Source organism: Mus caroli, unplaced genomic scaffold, assembly GCF_978045245.1.
Source record: "Mus caroli unplaced genomic scaffold, Mus_caroli_1 scaffold_7, whole genome shotgun sequence".
Classification (NCBI taxonomy): Eukaryota; Metazoa; Chordata; class Mammalia; order Rodentia; family Muridae; genus Mus; species Mus caroli.
In genome coordinates this window covers 138,188,948-138,208,866 of record NW_028227262.1, presented here as the reverse complement: position 1 = coordinate 138,208,866, position 19,919 = coordinate 138,188,948, and positions in this window count along the sequence as shown.

Here is a 19,919-nt window from a genome sequence, read left to right as displayed (position 1 = left end):
CCACTCTTAACTGCTAAGTCATCCCTTCAGCTCTCCCTAATCTTAATTATTTATTAACAAGTCTAAAAACCCCATAACGGACCTCAATTTACCCAGTATCACATCACTGCTATTAAAAGACTACTCAAAGTGTCAAGAAATATAAAAAGAATTCATACTTCTCTAAAAGCACAGAATTAGTTAAGATATCCAAGTTCTCTAGTTTCCTCCAGGTACTGTAGTCTTATCTTAACCCAAAGTTTTCTATTAACAGAGAAGGTACGACTGGACCATAGTTAAGTCAGGAACTAATTTACACAAGTGTCTGTCTCTTCTTCTTCTTTGTTCTGCAAAGCCAAGGCACTGGCCACAACCCAGCATTCCATATTTGAAAGATGGCCAAGTAATAGAATTGTAAAAACAAACAAAATTCTGACAACATTTTCTATTCTCACCATCCAAGTAGGAAATAAACATCTGATAAAAACTAATGCAGCATACAGTAGTTAATGTGGAGCTTGCTTGGGAAACTCTATACATAAAAACCTGTCAATCACATGAAAGCAGCACTATGAATTTTGAATAGTTACTATGGGATCATTGCACAAACCTACACAGTGTCTAGATAACCCATACTAAACATAGGAAATGTTATTTAAATATTTTATACCATTAATCTTATTAATCAACTTCCCACCTAATATATAATATAGCTAAAAGAAAACCATTTTTAAATACCCTGAGATGTTAAAAAAAATTATATAAAATTTGCAGGTTAATGGATCGAGCTAGAAATAAATCATCATGAATGAGGTAACACAGAGCTCCCAAAGACAAATATTGTATGGTTTTTCTTGTTTACGTTGATATTAGCTTTTAAGAATTAAATATATAGACTACAATCCATATAACCCCAAAAGATTAGGCATAACATAAGGGAGTAGACCGGAGAGGAAGATATCCCAAGGAGGGGAAGTAGAATATCTAATTCTGAAGAGAAAAAAATGGGATATTGGAACAGGAGGGTTAAACAAAGATGGGCAGGGAAGAGACGAGTAAGGGATATAATTCAGAGAGGGTCAACTAAGACTGTTGTTTGGGGAGATATTTGGAAGCCAACAACTGTAGAAACTTCGTGAAATATATACATGTGTGGAAGTAACCTAAACAGAGTCCCAATTAAGGAAATAATTTCCTAAGTAGACCTTTTTAGCAACTATGTAAAATCTTCAGGGTCAGCAATGGGAAACAATCATCTACATATAGTTGAGCCGTTAGCAAAAGAGCCCTATGAAAACCCCCAACCAGCTAAGGCTATTGGCTAGTCCCCACAGTTGACAAATAGGCTCTATTGCTGAAGACAAAACTCATATATCACACTGAACATGAAATAACCATGATGCTCCCTAAGTAGAGATTTTATCCCTATTGATTAGTGTTCACAGTACTGAAAAGTACTCTGTATGTTATACAGTACCAGAAGAAACAAATAAATACCATGCAGCTGCAAATCCAGTGATCTATAAGATTAACTTACCTACACAATGGGTTTATGCAATAGTGACAAAAATGATGGAGGAAAAAACAACCACTCTATGATTGGATTTAAAACCCATTCCACAAAAAGGAATTCGTGCCTGACACTACAGAAATGGACAATAATGTGAGACTAGATACACTATGGACCTAGGAGAAAACTAAATTCTATTGTTCTGTTAAAGGTAACATAGCATTAAATGATTTCTGATGACATTCTACCGTAGCCATGGGTCGGTGTTTTACTCAGCCCTCATTGGGACAACTTCCCTTTGCAGTTGATGGGAACTAACACAGATACCCACAACCAGACAAGATATAGAGAGAATGAGACTTTGGAATGCTCAGTAATAAATGGGATATGATAATCAAACTCTTCTCCTCAGGGATCAGTGAGCTATGGGTAAGAAGAAGCAAAAAGATTGTGAGAACCTGGAGGGATAAATGATAACCTCCATGGGAAACACTGTATTTCATACACAGCAGAACTGATGAACATATGAACTCACAGAGACTGCAGAAGTATGTATAGGACGTGCAGGGGATCAAGATAGTCTGTGATAGCTATTTTTATGTCACTTTGACACAAGGTAAACTCACTGAAGAGAAGGAAGTCTAAATTGAGTAAATGTGCCCACAAGATTGGGCTTCAGAAAGGTCCATAGTATATTTCCTTAATGAGAAATTAATGTGCTCTTTGTGAATGGGCAGGTAGTCCTGTGTAATATAAGAAAGCAGGTAAAGCAAGCATAAGAATAATTCAGTAAGCAGTGCCCCTCCATAGCCCCTGCATCAGCTCTTACATCCAGGTCCCTACTTTGGTTACGTTTCTTTTTTTTGTTGTTGTTGTTTTTGTTTGATTGTTTTTTTTTGTTTTTGTTTTTTGTTTTGTTTTGTTTTGTTTTGTTTTGTTTTGTTTTTTCGAGACAGGGTTTCTCTGTGTAGTCCTGGCTGTCCTGGCACTCACTTTGTAGACCAGGCTGGCCTTGAACTCAGAAATCCGCCTGCCTCTGCCTCCCAAGTGCTGGGATTAAAGGCGTGTGCCACCACGCCCGGCTTGGTTACGTTTCTAACTTGACTTTCTTAAGTGATGAACAGTGGTATAGGTGGGTTAACCAAACAAACCCTTTCCACCCCAACTTGCCTTTTGGCCATGGTGTTTGACTGAAGCAATAGAAACCCTAATATATGTTGGACCAGAAGTGAGGAACACTTATGGAAGGACTTAAGGATTTGTATAAGAAACACCATTGAGTATCCGATACTTGGTGAGCTATTCTGTGGGTGTTTGGAAGATAAGAATCTTGAGAGCCCAACAGTGGTGGCACACGCCTTTAATCCCAGCACTTGGGAGGCAGAAGCATGTGGATTTCTGAGTTCAAGGCCAGCCTGGTCTACAGAGTGAGTTCCAGGACAGCCAGAGCTGCACAGAGAAACCCTGTCTCAAAAAACCAAACCAAACCAAACCAAACCAAACCAAACCAAAACAAAACAAAACAAAACAAAACAAAACAAAACAAAACAAAACAAAACAAAACAAAACAATCTTGAGAACAATGGAGAAGATTGAGGCCTGGCTTGTAAAGTTCCAGAGGGACTCTATTAGAGATATTTCATAATTTGAATTAAGAATCTGAGAGTGAAGAATTGGCTGTGATTAGGTTGATAACATAACTACTACTTTGCTTTACTGGGATACTCAATGCTGGTCAGCAGAAACTGAGAATTTATTGATAATTAAGAAAAGACCAGTTTCCCCACTGTCCCTCATTACTGGAGGCAGTTGGGAGAGATGACCTCATGGTCTGTGAACAGAAGTTCTATTATCTCACTGGCTGTAGCACTCAGAAGAGCAGGCCCTGCACCTTGTCTGGACAACACAGTGGAGCTGGCAAGGCACAGGTAAGCCAGACCCAAGGGTATGGAGAAAGCACAAGAGCTGGCCGTACCTCTCCCAAGCTACAGCACTTAGGAGAGTGGGCCTCACAACTTGAGTGGATGATATAATAGGACTGGCTCTGGAGGCATGGGATACAGGGGAGACCAAGGGCATGGGAACAGGGAAACTGATTTTGCCTTCTGCCAATGGAGGCATTGGGTGGCATAGGTGGAACAGTTCTAGAGAACTCACCTTGGTTGTGAGAATATAGGAGAGCCAGTATACTGACCAGCTTAGCTACCATCAAGGTCCAGATCCAAGACTCTCTAAATTGACCTGCCCCAAAATCCATATCCTGGTTGGGATGCATGAAAGGGCAAGTCCTGTTGATCCAAAGCTATAGGTTCTCCATGACACAGAGCAACAACAGGATAACTGGGAGGAGTCCCAAAGAGGGTGTCACAGAATCCAGAGACTTTGAACTCGACCACTAATGACTCATTGCAATGAACATTTGCAAGTAAAGATTTGTAGACAGAGGGATATAGTGTGAAACACATTGTGACATATGATAGCTTCCATGATGACGTATTGAAAGAGGAAAAACTGAACTCTTCCTGAACTCAAGTCCTCTAGTCCTCTTACCCCTCCCATCCAGAGACTGTTCCCGGAACACTCCTGAACTTCTCACCCCAGAAGTCCGACCCCCTCCCAAATGGAAATTGTTCCAAGAATATTTTTAGATAAAAAGGTCTCCTGGAACAAACCCAGTCCAAACCCTCCCAACTTAGGACTGTGCCAGGAACATTTTCAAGATAAAGGTTTGAACAAACCTCAGAATGTTCCAATAGATCAAGTACATTGCCAAAATATAGGACACGACCCCTTGGTTACGAAAAGCCCCTTGGAAAGTCCCTTAGAATAACCCTTGGCAGAACCCCTTGGTGACGTAAAACTTATACTTTTCCCCCTTGCCCTTCTCCTATAAAAGCCTGTAAAAATTTGGGCTGGTCATCGATTCTCCTCTGCACCTTGCTGAGTGTATGAGTTTCAACCCCAGAGCCTCTGGTATATGTGCTTTTTATGTGCTTTCTTGTCGTTGCTGTATTAAATCTTACTCTCTACACCTTAAGTTCGGTCTCAGTGTCTTCTTGGGTGCGCGGCTGTCCCGAGGCTTGAGTGAGTGTCTCCCTTTGGGAGTCTTAGAGTCTTTCAGTATTTTTCTATGCTTTGATTTTTGTTTGTTTGTAAATGTGTGTGTGTGTGTGTGTGTGTGTGTGTGTGTGTGTGTGTGTGTGTTATTTTGGGGAAGGTTTCAAGAGAGAAAGATGCATACGAGGGCATGGGGAGATGAGTGGGATGGGATGCCTGATGTGAAATCCATAAAGAATCCACAAAAGTTTTAGAAAGATAGGAAGAAAGAGGCAAAAAACCAAAGAAACACAGAAACAAAGAAAGAAAAATGAAAAAACCAACAATTTTCATGTGAAATCTTCTGGGAAGTGTATCCTGAGAGTCAGCACACAGAAGCTATGTTCCAGTAGTGGCCAATGTTGAACCTCAAGCTGACAGTTGAACTTGGTAGTGATGCTGGTTTTGGAGGCATGATGAAGTCACTGAGAGCTGCTGAGATTTGGCACTTTGAAAAGCAAAAATAGGCCATTGGTGAAGGAAAAGCCATACTGGCAGTTGGAAGCTCAGAATTGAAGTGTCGAGCAGAGGGGTTGAGTCTTTGAACCATGAAGAAAGCCAATGAGACCCTATTGGTGGAAGTGCAGCCCAGTTACAGCAAAGAACTTCATCGGGGTGGAAGATGCCAATATCATGAGATGGCCATCAAGAACAGTAGCAGGCATGAGGTAAAGCTAGCTGGAGCCTAGAAGGCAAACTGTGTATGCTACACATGGCAGAGTTGAAGAAGTGACTGAAGCCCTTCGGAGGAGTCCAGAACATTATGAGTAAATCTAAAATATTAAACAGTGTTGATGTTTGGTTCAGAATGTGGCTATGCCCTGGTTTTTCTTTATTGAAGTGAGAATATATTTACCTTAAATTGGATTTTTGTAGGAATCCACAGTTGATAGCTTTTGGAATTTCAAAAGAGATTTTTGGATTTTTTTAAGAGATTATATATTTTAAATGGACTGTATTTTTAATGTGTTTGAATTTGTAGAGTGAAGGACTTTTAAAGTTATTTATTTTTTATGTGAAATCTTAGGGATGAATAAAAAGCAAAAGATATAATTTAATAGTAATACCTTTACTTGTAGAGTTGATTAAGATGTCAATTATACTGGCTAGTATTGTGTCGTTTAGGCCCAAGTTAGATTCACTGATGAGGAAAGAGCCTCAACTGAGATAATGCCTTTACAACATAGGGCTATAAGCAAGACTACATGGTATTGCCTTTATTAGTGATTGATGAGAAAGGACCCAGACTGTAGATGGTGCCATTGCTGGGCAGGTAGTGCTGGGTTCTAAAGAAGACGTAAGACCCAAGCATGAGAGCTAACTAGTAAGTAGCACTCCTCGGTGGACTCTGCTTCAGCTCCCACCTCCAGGTTCCTACCTTGCTTGAGTTACTATCTTGACTTCCTTTCAGGATGAACAGTAATATGAAAGTGTAAGCTAAATAAACTCTTTAACTTGGTTTTTTGTTATGGTCTTTCAAAGAGGCACTAGAAACACCAAAAATTGATATATATAAAATAGGAAAAAACAAAACAGCCATCTTTTATTTGTATTTTTTTATACATCTTTTCCCCTCTAACACATGGCAACCAAACTATATCCTGCCCGCTATCACTTCTATGCTTTTTTAAATAAAGTTTAAGCAGCACACTAAAACCTATCTACTGACACAAAACTTATAGCTGCCTCAGAATTAAACATCAACAATAGTGACTATCTATCTGGTTGGCAAGGGTTTAAGTATGTGACATCTTATCCTATGGAAAAGTTTGCCAAACCCTGTTATGATCTTGCTTCATTGATAGTAAAAAATTGATTTCAATCAAGGTAGGATAAGAATAATTTACTTTTTTCAAATTCTGTTATAGATATATTTAAGTGTTATGGATTTCTACTATACAAAGATAGAAAATAAGTTTAAGAATTTAGTTGATAAAAGTAATGTGCTTTTTGAAATTAAGTAACACATAACTCATGGAAAATAGGTCTTATGTATGAATCACTGTGAAGGACAACACTAAAAAGAAGCTTATAAGAGCCTAACTGAAACCTCTTATAATTCAATCCCCCCCCCCCAAAAAAAAACAGGAGATGCTGTAAATTTACAAAATGTTGTGAGAAATTTAACTACAATAAGACATTCTCGACTTATCAATTGTATTTTTGGGATTAGATATTATTGATTTTTTTGGCATTTTGCTTCTCTATTAATGTGAGAATGTTTTACTTACAAATATAGTTCATGAAGTTTGAAACCTGAATATATCATTGTTAGTATTAAATTACCCACATAATTTTTAATCTGCTAAATTATAATTGATTTAGACTGGATAGTTTAAACAACATGTATGAAGGCTAAAGGTCTAAAAGCACAATGTCAGTTGGCTACTCCTTATATTCATAAGCATCACCTCCTTGGCTTGTACATAGATGTTCCTTTCTCTTATCATCACATAGTTTTCCTTCTGCAGGTGTCTTTGCAAATATTCTATTCACAGAAGGACATCAGCTTTACTGGATCAAATTCTACCTTACTAAATTATATTAATAAAGATCCTTTTTTCTACTTGCAAATAAGCTCTGAGTTGCTGGGATTTAGAAGTTCAACATACAAATATGGGTTACAAGACATAATGCAGCCACAAGCCACAAAATTAACTACTTAGAGGATATTTTCACATATAATATACACTAGATACCCTTTACTTCATAAGCTCAACAGTAAAACAATTGAATTCTGAAACTGAATACATGCTATAAAATTTACCTCCCATAATGTTGCAAAGCTCTAATTACATCATTTTATTCCTCCTTAGAATCACTGTTTAGAAATTTATTGACAAATTCTAGGAATTCAAATAATGAATTATTGATGATATAATCATAATAAAAACAAAATAAGTGTTACAATATACTTTATCTTAGATTTCAAACTTCTTAAAATTGTCTTTGAAAGATAAAAATAATTTGAGAAATTAACTTAATATAGTTTCAATGGCATTTTCTTAGAATTACTGCTTTGTGGGGTCCAATAGAAGAGTTAGAGAAAGGACTGAAAGAGCTGGAGAGATTTGCAATCCCATAGGAAGAACAACAATATCAACCAACCAAACTGCCCAGAGCTCCCACGGAATAAACCACTAACCAAAGAGTACATATGGAGGGACAGATGGCTCCAGCTGCATATGTAGCAGAGGATGGCCTTGTCAGACATCAATGGGAGGGGAAGTTATTTGTTCCTGTGAAGGCTGGATTCCCCATGTTATGGGAATGCCAGGGTGAGGAAGCAGGAGTGGGTGGGTGGTTGGGGGAAGGATCTCACAGAAGCAGGGGGCAAGGAATGTGGTAGGGGGTTTTCGGAGGGGAAACCAAGAAAGGGGATAACATTTGAAATGTAAATAAAGAAAATATATAATATAAAAGATATAAAACAAGAATTACTGCTTTGCCATTCAACACTTTGATTTCAATATTATATAACATAAAAATGTTAAATGTACTTGTGATAAATACATATTTTATACTGATAGTGCTATTTAATCAGGGGTCCTTGTAAATATTATCCTAAACTTTTGTTTTGCCCTTGATGAATTACTATGTAAGAAGAAAGATAGGTCTCATGGTACGCTTTTATAATCTAGACACACAAATATTTTAATATCTTCTTAGAATTTGCTTGAATCATGTTTAAAATACAACTTGCAGTTTTCAGGGTTATTTTTTTTCCTGTTTAGTTTGGTTTGGCTTTTAATTATTTTCTCCATGTGTCAGATTCCTTAGGGTTTTTAGAAGACTTACACAAATTAATTTAGGTAATGTGGATTTCTTGGAAGGATATATTCACAGAATGCATGGAGTATATTATCTCGTTAGTCGCACTAGCACTGAATTCATCTAGCATGGGAATGGGCAGATGGCTTCTTTGAAAGCAGTTCTAGCAACCCTCAAAAGTCCAATTCCAAATTCCCCTTTGAGAATCAAGACAAAAACTCTTGCCACCCTTGTTTAAAATGTTTAAGAAAGCTTCATATTTGCAACACACAGATGCCACTCACATTTCAGAAGGGAGAAATGTTAGCCTACAAAGGGAAAACTGCATAAAGTCAAGATCAAATCTAACAGAGAAAACGTTAAATCCTGTATATTCACTTGTGGCATCTGGGATATTTGGTCATGGGATACAAGCTTCAAACGGCTTGGAGAGCTCTCCCTCCATGGTCTTGCTGTCTGTAGCCTATAGAGCCTTTCTCCTGGGATGCCTGTGCTTCTGCTTGCAATTCTAAGCAGAAGTTCTTCCTTTCTAGAACTTCTAGTCTTAAACTTTCTACGGTATCTCTTACTTCACTATGCTACACATTTCCTGGACTAAAGGGCTTTCCTTAGAAACCTTAATGGAAACTTTCAAGACCTTGTAATTCTTGTGTTCTGCTTGCCTGAAAAATTGTGGATGTCATCAACATCTGCCCTCAGTTCAACAGAGACAGAATGCTCTTCAATTGTAGCTGTTGAAGCTTCTGAGTGTCTGGGTAGCTGAACAAATGTGAAGAAATTCCTATAGAAACTATTTCCTAGCTGTTTGTGTGGTAACAGGTTGCTGGGTACCATTTTCTTCTTGAAGAAAAGTGTTTTAAGTGAAATTATAAACTTATGCCTTCAGCTAGCAATGGCTGATTGTTTTGGTCATTGTGAAGATGTCTCAAAGATTTTTTTTCCCTTTTGTCCCAGCCAGAAAAAAACAAAACAAAACAAACAAAGAAACAAAACCAAGTTTCACTACTTTTAATAGCTGTATTAGTTAGTTTTCTATTGCTGTGATAAAATACTATAGCCAAAGCAATGAGTGAAAGGAAGACTTAATTGGTATTAGGGTTTCAGAAAAATGTCACTACCAGGGTAAGGAACATGATAGTAGTCAAGCAGGCACATCATTAATGCAATTAATAACTGAGGGTCACACCCTGATTTACAAACAACAAACAGAGAGCAGAGTGGGGGCAAAAAGAGGCTTCTAAAACCTTAATCCCACCACCAAGGACTCTCCTCATCCAAAAAGGAAACCTCTTAATACTTTGCAAATAGCCCCAAATAGGTGACCAAATATACAGATGTCTGAGACTAGGGAAATCACTTTATTTTTTTTCCTTTTGTAAAACATGCCTTTAATTTAGTATACCATTTTAAAAATTTATCCTCCGTCATGGCATGAGTCAGGCCTTCATGCCTTTCTATTGCCAGGAACTATCCCAGGTATCCACATCCTACTTTGTATCTACCCATTCATCCATCTGTGGGCCTTTGGGTTCTTGGTGCTACTTAGTTATTGACAATCATACAATTATAAACATGGATGTACAAGTTTTACATGGAAAAATACTCACTTCTCCTGGTATCTGCTTACCAACTTGAGGGAACACTTAACTGCCTCCAAATACATATGCAACATTGCTTTTCTCTCCTCCCACTTACAGGAAGATTCTCATCTCTCAACAGTTTTTCTAAAACTGCAAACAGTTTTTATTATCTGTAAGGAAATCACTTTCAAAGCACTAGAGCTATAAGCTCTCCAGAGACCATGGCTTTTTACTACATCTATTTATTTATTTATTCATTCATTCATTCATTCATTCATTTTCTATCACAATTGCTACCCTCTCCCTGTACCACCTCCCTGTTCCTATTTCCATTTTCCCTTCTCTGAGGAGAAGGAGAAGATCCCTGGGTATCCCCTCACCATGGCGCATTGGGCATTGGCTTTTCTGATCAAAATAGACTATTTCAAATCTTCATAGTCTGAGTTTTACTCTTCCTTCTGATTGTAAATCTGGATAAAATGAGCCAGAAAGCCATGCTACAACTGAATGCTTAGCTATCTGAAATTCCTTCCACCAGATTAATTATTCCATCAGCCTTCTAAAATCTCAAGATTTGGATAAAGCATATTTGTAGTTTGTTTTGATAAAACATAACACATATATATTCAAGTGCAGTTATCAGGACTTTATTCCATCTGGAACTTAGAGAACCCAGTCTTTGTATGCTACATATTTTTTTCAAAAGTTTGGTCTTCTGAATTCCTACCACAATCATCCACTAAATTCCTCATATAGAAGTCAACATTTTTCTAGAATGCTTCTTTACATCTTCCCAGATTCATTCCACAAACAAGTTCTGAATGTTTTGAGTCAAATGATCAGGGACTCACAACACAATAATACCTTCTAACTATCGGATTAGGTTTCATGCTATTGGGACAAATACTTAAAACTATTTAAAGGAGTAAAGATTTATTTGTTTATTTTTGGTGGCTAATTTTAAAGGTTGTGGTCCATAGTTACTTTGCTTGTATTTATAGACCTGAAATGAAGCAGAGCATCGTGGTAAAGAGGGCACAGTAGAGCATCACCATCACCCTCTCATGGCCAAGAACCAAAGAGAGACTATGTCTAAACTATTAGATTTCCTCTCATTTATGACTTTATTCCATCATTGTCCCAACTTATTAAGACAGCCAACATCCAGGATATGTCTTCCTACTTTACTTTATCATTTTTAAAAATACTCTAACAGATAAACCAAGAGGTATACTTTATTAATCTAGATATTTCTCAAACAAGACAAGATAGTAATTAAAACTAAACATCAAATATCCCTTTACCAAAGAACACTGTTGAAATAACTTAGGAACTGTTCAATCTGGCCAAACATTACTCCTTTAGATTTATTTCTAAGACTCTTTATTCATGGCCATATTTTCAGGTTTACTGCTTATTAGATAAGCCTCTGCTTAAGCGCCTCTTTCTCATCCCAACCTTTAACATGTTGCTATGTCAGGTAATATATCTCCTCTACCCCATCACCTACAACTGTGTATGATGAATTTTCTGTTTTACTGGCTACCTTTCTAGACAAGAAACTTTTAAATGTCAAGGGCTACCAGTTGTGGGATGTTCTATGTTTAACATTTTACAATATGGTAGTGGAAAGTCAATAAATATTTGTGGGATGAGTAAAGTATTGGAGTTTTTACTCTAGGAGCAAATGATGAAAATATAATTATAGATATTGAAAACACCTTGGAGATATATCAATTAAAAGTCATGAATGTCCACATTCTGATAGAATATAGAAGATTTGTTAGCTCTTATCTTTTGGACTCTAAGTTTGTTGATCAAAATATTCATGTCCTCTTGGTCTATATAATTTATACATTCTTTATACACAGGAAAGTTCCTGTTATATAGAAAATCATGGCTTTTTAAGCAATTGATTAATAATTCAGATTGCTTCTTTGATATTGAGGCCCACCTCAAGAGAAAATTTACCTTAAATTTTACCAACTAACACATTTGTTAGTTACACGGCTTACAGGATGGAAAGAACAGCTAAAAAGACATAAAAAAAAATAACACTGCCAACCTCACAACTGGATTCACACTAATCCATCACACAATCACCACACAAAGCATATTTTCTCTTCAGTAGTGGCCATCAGTCTACATAGCATCAGTGATTGTTTTATCTTCATAAATAATGCTTTGAGATCTATGTATTTGGGTAGAAAATTATAAGATAAATATACAGAATCCTATGTGTGTATTATTCTGATTTACATATTATAAAACAGTATTGAAATATTGACCACCTTCACATTTGGTAATTGTCAGGAATAGGGCTGTCATGTACAGAATAACACCTTTAGAGCCTGTTATTCTACCATTATGCTATCCCAGCTCTTAAGATTATGAAAATAAAAACTAAATATATCTTGAAAGAAATCCAAAGTGGTGAAAATCTCTGTGGAAAGAACATTTTATATTTAAAGTTCTTCAACCTGTTCCTTATAGCTTATTAGGTGAGGTCAACAAATTTTTATTAGATATCTGTTTATGCCCTTTACTAACAACATCACCTACTCCTGGAAAAGTGGCCCTGTGTCTTAAAATAAAGTAGACTGAGCAAGCTTTTGGCCCAAGCAGGTAACCTCCATTGCTCCATTGCCTCTGGTTCTTGCCTTGAGTTTCTCACTTGATTTCCTTTCTTGATAGTCTACAACTATAAACTGAAATGACCCTTTCCCTCTATAATGTGTTTTTGTCATGGTATTTATCACACCATAAAAACCTAACTCTGGCCCTGACAAGATGTATTCAAGATGGGGTCTGTTGATATTCAGTTATAGAAGGGCGAGGTAATCATAGGTATTTCCAGATGGTTACTGGTTGAAAGAGGAAGGGAAAACATTTTCCTCCGTGACATAGTCCATACTCCTATAAAAATTAAGTGAAAAGAAAGATGTAATAAATGGGGACTATTGGGAAAGATGAAGGTGATCAGAGAGAGGCTAACATAAGAAGATAATAGAGGGGTAATATTAAAAATATTTTTCAATTGTTTAATATCATAATAAACTCATAATTGTATAAAACTAACATATTCTAATAAAAACATTAAAAATAAAGCTTTAGGCATATTATATTAAAATTGTACTGCCATCAAGTGAACAAAAGCATTGAACAATTTCTTAGTTATTGAAGTACATGTTTTATATATTGTAAACTTGATGTTCTCAGTGAGTCATGAAAGGTGCCAGTAGATGGAAGCCAAGGAGCAAAAAGACTGAAGTAACCATCTTAAGTTTAGATCTCAGTACTATGTTGTTAGTATTCTAAACATTTAAGAGAAAAAATATATATATATATTTCATGAGATATGAAAATTATGTAAACCAGGAACCCACAAGAATTGCTTCAAGGATCAACATTATGTAAGGAAGCAAACAGTACCTTAAAATACATAGGTAGTGGGAGACTACTGAATCTCCATCTAGGTAGCATAAATATTCTTGATATGTGGTCAAACTCTGAGATTGTAAATATATATTGTGGCTCCTCATCTAATTAGCATTTATAAAATATTTGCAGTTGGGAATACAACAGATTAAAATAACTAGACTAGAAATGCTACTTAGCACAAGACTTAGAAAGTAATTAACTTTCCAAATGTCTATCTGTCTATCAGTTTTCAGATTTAAGATGGATAATAATGTATACAATGATCATTTCTGGTATAATTCACAATTGCTCTCCTTCCACACAACGTGAACATAAGCTACCTGGTAGTAGAGAATATGTTTTCATGATTACCAGGTAACTCTCAGATGAGTTTCATTCAGGAAAAACTTCACCAAAGAAACAAAGTTTTATCCTACTCCTTTTCAAAAAATGATTCCATGGCTTACCTGCTTTTCATCTATCGTCCATACTCATAGCTTCTTGGCACTCAAATTGTAAATACTGCATCTGTTGTAATATTTTAGAGGAAGGGCAATGGATGTTGGGTGCCTAGTGCTTCCTTAGATGTTGTGCAAAGTTAAAAACATGGTGATAGCAAATCACAACGTCCTTGAGATAGAGGCCTCTGGAGCAATTCAGAAAGCATCCCTTCCCATGCTTGCTCCATATCCAAAGTTCTTGTGACATTGGCAGGAGGTCTCAGGTCTCCATTCAGTATCTCTGCGGTCAGGGTAAATGATTCATTTCCACCTCTTAACTTTTGAATACAACAACACAGAAGTAAGCAAACTGAAAAGAAAATGGAAAAGGAACACACAGATGAGAGAGACAGGAAGAGAGAGACAAAATTATCAAGCAACACAGAAAATTTGAGTTGTGGTGCTAACATTGTAGAAAAAGAAATAAAAGAGTGATTTATGAATCACTTCTCTTTGCATTCCTTAAAATTTAAATATAACATAGAGTCTCCAACACATACTAGTCTGAGAAAATAATTATCTATATATTAGATACAAAAGGCATTACATTGTGTTTTTTGTTTGTTTGTTTGTTTTTTGTTTTTGATTTTTAACAGAGGCACATAATACAACATGGACCCTAAAACTGTATGTCATGAAAGAAGGTGGTGAGGTCAAAATTGTAAAGGGTAGATGGACAACCAATAGAGCTAGGACATTAAACGTCATGGAAAATGTCTAGATTTACGTTAGTAGGGGTTGATGACTTTCGTATTAAGAGTTGGAGAGCTATTAACTCCCCCAAGAGCAAGCTTTCAGCAGTAAACTTATGGAAAAATTGGGAAAAGGGAAAGGGATGGGGACCCCACAGGAAGACTGACAGTCAACTAACCTGGACCACTGGGAGCTCTCAGTGACTGAGCAGCCAACCAAAGAAATATACACTGACTTGAATGAGGCCCTGGCACGTATGTAGCAGACAGGCAGCTCAGGCTCCATCAGCTGCATTGTTTGGCATCAGTGGGAGAGGATGCAACTTATATGGCCTAAACTTGATGCACCAGTGTGGGAGGATAATAAGGGGGACCCCTACCCTCTCAAAGGAGAGGGGAGGGGTGGTGGAAGGGATTCTCTTAGAGAAGTACCTGGAGGGGGAGCATCATTTGGGATGTAAATAAATAAATAAATAAAATAATAGAAAATGAATCATATAAAAAGACCTTCGGAGTTTACGGAGATTCCATCATCCCTTGCAAAGATCTCATTTTAAGTCCATTAAGATGGCTCGGTAGATAAAAGTGTTTGCTACCTAGAATGGTTTTATCCATAATACCCACTTGGTGCAAGATAACTGAGTCTCTTTAATTGTCCTCTGACTTCCATTCAAGTGTTATACTGAACACACATATATAAATACACATAATTAAAATAGAAAGCAACTCATAATGAAAGGTTTATATTAACTCACAACATCAGTGCTTCTCAACCTTCTTGATCCTTTGACCCTTTAATCCAATTCCTCATGATTTAGTGATCCTCCATCATGAATTATTTTTGTTACTACCTCATAACTCTAACTTTGCTCCTGTTATAATTCTAATATAAGTATCTGATATTCAGGATATCTTGACCTGCAAAGGGGTCATGACTCCATAGGTCATCAGTACTCTGAACCAAGAGAGTAGTGTTGTGTTTGAAATTCTTAGACTGAAGTTTGAATTTATAAAACAAGATTGGGAACAAAGTATTTAAAGCGGGATTCCTGAGAAACAAAAAGAGGTCATGAACTTGAAAGAGAACTAGGAGTGGTATATGGAAGGGTTCAGAAGGATGAAAGGAAAGGGTGAAATGATGTAATTATATTTTAATGTCAAAAAATAAAACCCAGAAGAACAATAATAAGACAAAAATAAAAACAAATAAAATGGCATTTCTGTAAGAGAATTTTCAGAATAGGATTTTTATCTCCTACTCTCTCAAAATTACATTTGAAGCTGAGCTCTGCAGAGCTCATATAGCAGAATAGAAGCCCTAATCATAGCCCAAAACACAAAAAACCATGTGTGAACAGCATGCATGCCTCAAAAATATCTCTTGTCTTCCATGAGGAAGCAAAATAAAGTACACTGTGCTCATGGATGGGTGCTAGAAGATTATGAAACCCATAGGTGGAGAGGAGCTACCAGGAAGGAAGGCAGAGTGGATTTCCATTTCTGCCCTGTACTGCATTTTTAATGAAGACTTTAATTTTGTAATCTTTCCCCTCCTTTGGAAGTTTACCCATCCTACAATCTTCACAGGAATTGTTCACTTGCTCAGCAATAGTTGGAGAAAGGCTATTTTGTTCTAAATGTCTATAAGCCTAAATGTCTATAAGGGGGGAAAAAAAGAAGTAAAAAAAAAAAATAGCTACAGCTTCCTTGTTAAGCTGCCAAGTGTACACAGGGGCTTTTAATAATGCCATTGACCGTTTCTTGCTTATCCTAAGAGACTCTTTAGTGCAGTCAAGAAAGAATCCAGCACACGGCATTCATCATGGCTGATTCCATTCAACCATACTAAGGTCTTAAACACAGGAATAGAAATAGTGGGTCCCCACTGAACATGGCAGCCCCTTAAGTGTCATGTAGAAGGCAGGGGAATTGTGGAAGGTTGGAACGTACATACTTTCTATACTTTCAAAAATCAGTGAATTCAATAGTTTCAGCAAGTATCATTTAATGATTTTCTGTCTGCGTAACGTTTGCATCTTGACCTGGCCTGGAATTTTCAAAAAATTTAATTAACACATCTTATGGATGTATCATCTCAATATTTTAAGTCAAATTAAAAAATGGGTTACCCTTGGGACCTACCAGCTGGTCTCTGAGCACAGTAGTGCAGATGAGTTGGGATATAATGTCTCAGTTGAAGTAACAGGGAGACACATTTGTTAACAAAGGAAAACGACTTGTGAACATGGCCTGTTAAAAGAGAGTAAATAAATACTTCACGATATATGGAACGGAGCAGACCGCATGATTAAACTGCATTTAACCACATCCTTCCTGTTATTATTTTCCAGGCACAATGTCTCTGGAATCCTATTTGATGTGCTGGCCTGTAACATTTGACCACACTTACAGCCCAAGTGCAAAATCAATTTTCTGTTCCCCCATTTATCTCCGTGCTGATGTTAGTTGGCTCTCTAATGGAATGACTCTTCTGGAGAGGTAGTTATTTTACTTCAGAGTGGCATTTCAGAAGCCTTAAATGGGCTGAAGAGATGGCATGTGACCTTTAGGAATATTTTAGGTCTACATTTCTTTGAGAAAGAACCGTTTAACCCTGTGTGTGTTCCTACATGGCAGATGCTTCTTTTGTTCTTCTTCATATTTTCTATAGCAATAGAGACTGTGTTTTTATATACAATGATGTTGGGAATTTTAGTGCATGTAAATTCTGATATCTGTGTCTTTGCTAAGAGATAGAATCTCACAATCAACCTGTCTATATTATCCAATATCCAAATAATACTTTCATATTAAATTGTGTGCTAACCTTGTTTTTGACAACCTATAAATGTGATACATACAAATGTGAATTAATCTATATAGAAAGGAAATAATTTTGAGTAGCACATTGCAGATGATCTACTTTTTTGAGTATATGGACTAATGGCATGTTGTTGTTTTTTTTTTTTAAATGTTTTGTTATATTTTTACTAAAACCCATTTCATATATTTATATTTATATTTTTTGTTTCTACTGGAAGATTGTTTTACTTATTTTTATGTGGATACGTGTTTTCTCTGCATGTATATCACCACATGTGCCTAGTATCCACAGACACCAGAAGTGGGTGTCAAATCCTCTGGGACTTTCTACAGATAGCATAAGCTGTCGTGGGTGCCGAGAACAAAATCCATCTCTAGCAGACTATCCACTGCAATTGATTGCTCAGCTATCCCTTCAGCCCCACATTCTCTTTTTGTACAAATTATCTATTTCATTTTATTCCCAGTGAATATTGCTGATAAAATCTGAAGGCAGTTATTTTTTCTGTTCTACTTAAATTACAGAAATATTAAGGTATTTAATAATTTTAGCAATATTTTCAGTTTGTTTTTCATATAGTTATATATTATCAGTTTATTCATCATTGCATAGATGGAGTCTTTCCTAGCAGATAATGGTCTCCAAATGTAATTTGATCTAACCTCCAATTTCTAAGTTGTACTGAAATACCTTCAGAGAAAACTTTGAAATAACCATCTTGAAACATTTATGATTTAAGCCAGGTGGTAGCTCAGGAGATAAAGTGTTTGCCTTGCTAGAGTGAGGACAAGAGTTTGATTCCCAGAACATGCACTAAAAACTGCTAGACTTGGCAGCACATGTTAGTAAGCACAGCCATGAACCATCAGACCCATGGGGGTTGAGGGCCAGCTAGTCTATTCACAGGAGCCAGGTCAGGGAAGGACCCTGTCTCTAAAAAGCAGTAGCTGGTATCTGAGAAACAACATGCATACTCATCCCCTGAACTCCACAAGCATGCAGGTATGCACACACAACATAAATTATGGTAGACTGGAATTTTTCAACTTTGGAACTAGATGCCAAACAGTTTATTATAGTCTTTATGAATCATACTTATTTACTTTTTCTTCAAATGTAAGTAATTTGCATTTGCATTCTTTAAATGTAAAGAAACTTCCGGAAAGATGCCTAAGAAGCTTTTCTTTAAATTTAGAAACAAATATGTTTGGGAAGTCTTTGTTTTCTAGTTTTTTAAGAACTGTTTTTGTTGTTGTCCTGAAAGATGTAGCACCTGATTTTTTATATTTTATAAATATGTAATATCAATAGAAAACTATAAGCTCTGACTCTGTTAATTGCCTGGGTCTTAGTGCATCGTAATATTGAATTTCAACAACAAGCACTAACCTCCCTTCTCAATCAAAACCTTTCACACAGGTCAAAATTTACCAAAGACTTCAAGAGTTCTGTACAAGAGGAAAGAATTGACTCAGAGAAATGGGAGCACTGCTCACATTGGTTAGATGGGTGACCTGTAGTCCAATACCCCGAACCTCCTTACATCTTAAAACATTCTATCTCAATAAAAACCTTATAACTTAAAAATACTGGTCTGTCTATTAAAAAGGAGGACATCTAAGTATTTGGAAACAGTGACTAGGGAGAAGGTCCACACACTCAACCTAGCCATGGAAGGAGGCCATTCTAACAGTAAACAGCCAACATTCAAGAGCTGGAAACGCCAGGAAAAGATGCTAAGTGCAATCTTTACAGACACAATGGTATATTTTATCATAGAAGTATTCTATATGTGGGTTATATGTAAATAAATGTATTGGTTTACTTAAATGTTGTATTTGTGGTGTGTGTGTGTGTTTGTTTGTTTGCTTGTTTGTTTGTTTTGAGGTTAGTTTTGACTTCTCCAGCAGTGAGCAACCATCCCATTCTCTTTCTCCCTCGGTACTAATTTCTAGATTAGAAAGGTAGTTTCTTTACTTCCATCTGACACATAATTTTTTCAGCAGAACTCTTTGCATTGTACATAAACACGATTCTCCCCTACTGCAGCTGCTACTTAAACTAAGACAAGGGGTGAATCAGTCTTTCACGCTATTCCAAGCATTAGCAACTTTTAACCTCAGAATTTACTTGCTGTTTAACCAAATCCTGCCAAACCCCTTGTTTGCACGCCTCTAATATAGATATAATCAAGCCTCCTACCTTACTGTCAGGTATAGACTTAGGGTCTTCAACATTGTCACCATGTTAATTTGGGTCAAGTAATTACTTATAAGGAGCTGGCTCCTCTGTAAAAGAAAATTATCATATGTAGCCTGTTTCTCCTAAGTGTCTTTAGAAGTCCACCTTTCGGTTGTATTTTTTTTAAGGCTGCTAAACATTATCTTCCCCCCCCCAAAAAAAAAGTCTAATAAAGAAGATTGTTTCAGGTATCAAAGAAGTGTACTTTTTATCTGAACTTAATTTTAACTGATACAGAAAAGAGACGACCCTTGTTCATAAGTTGTCATGTGATTCTGATCAGTAAGTATCCTAGGTAATGGTAAA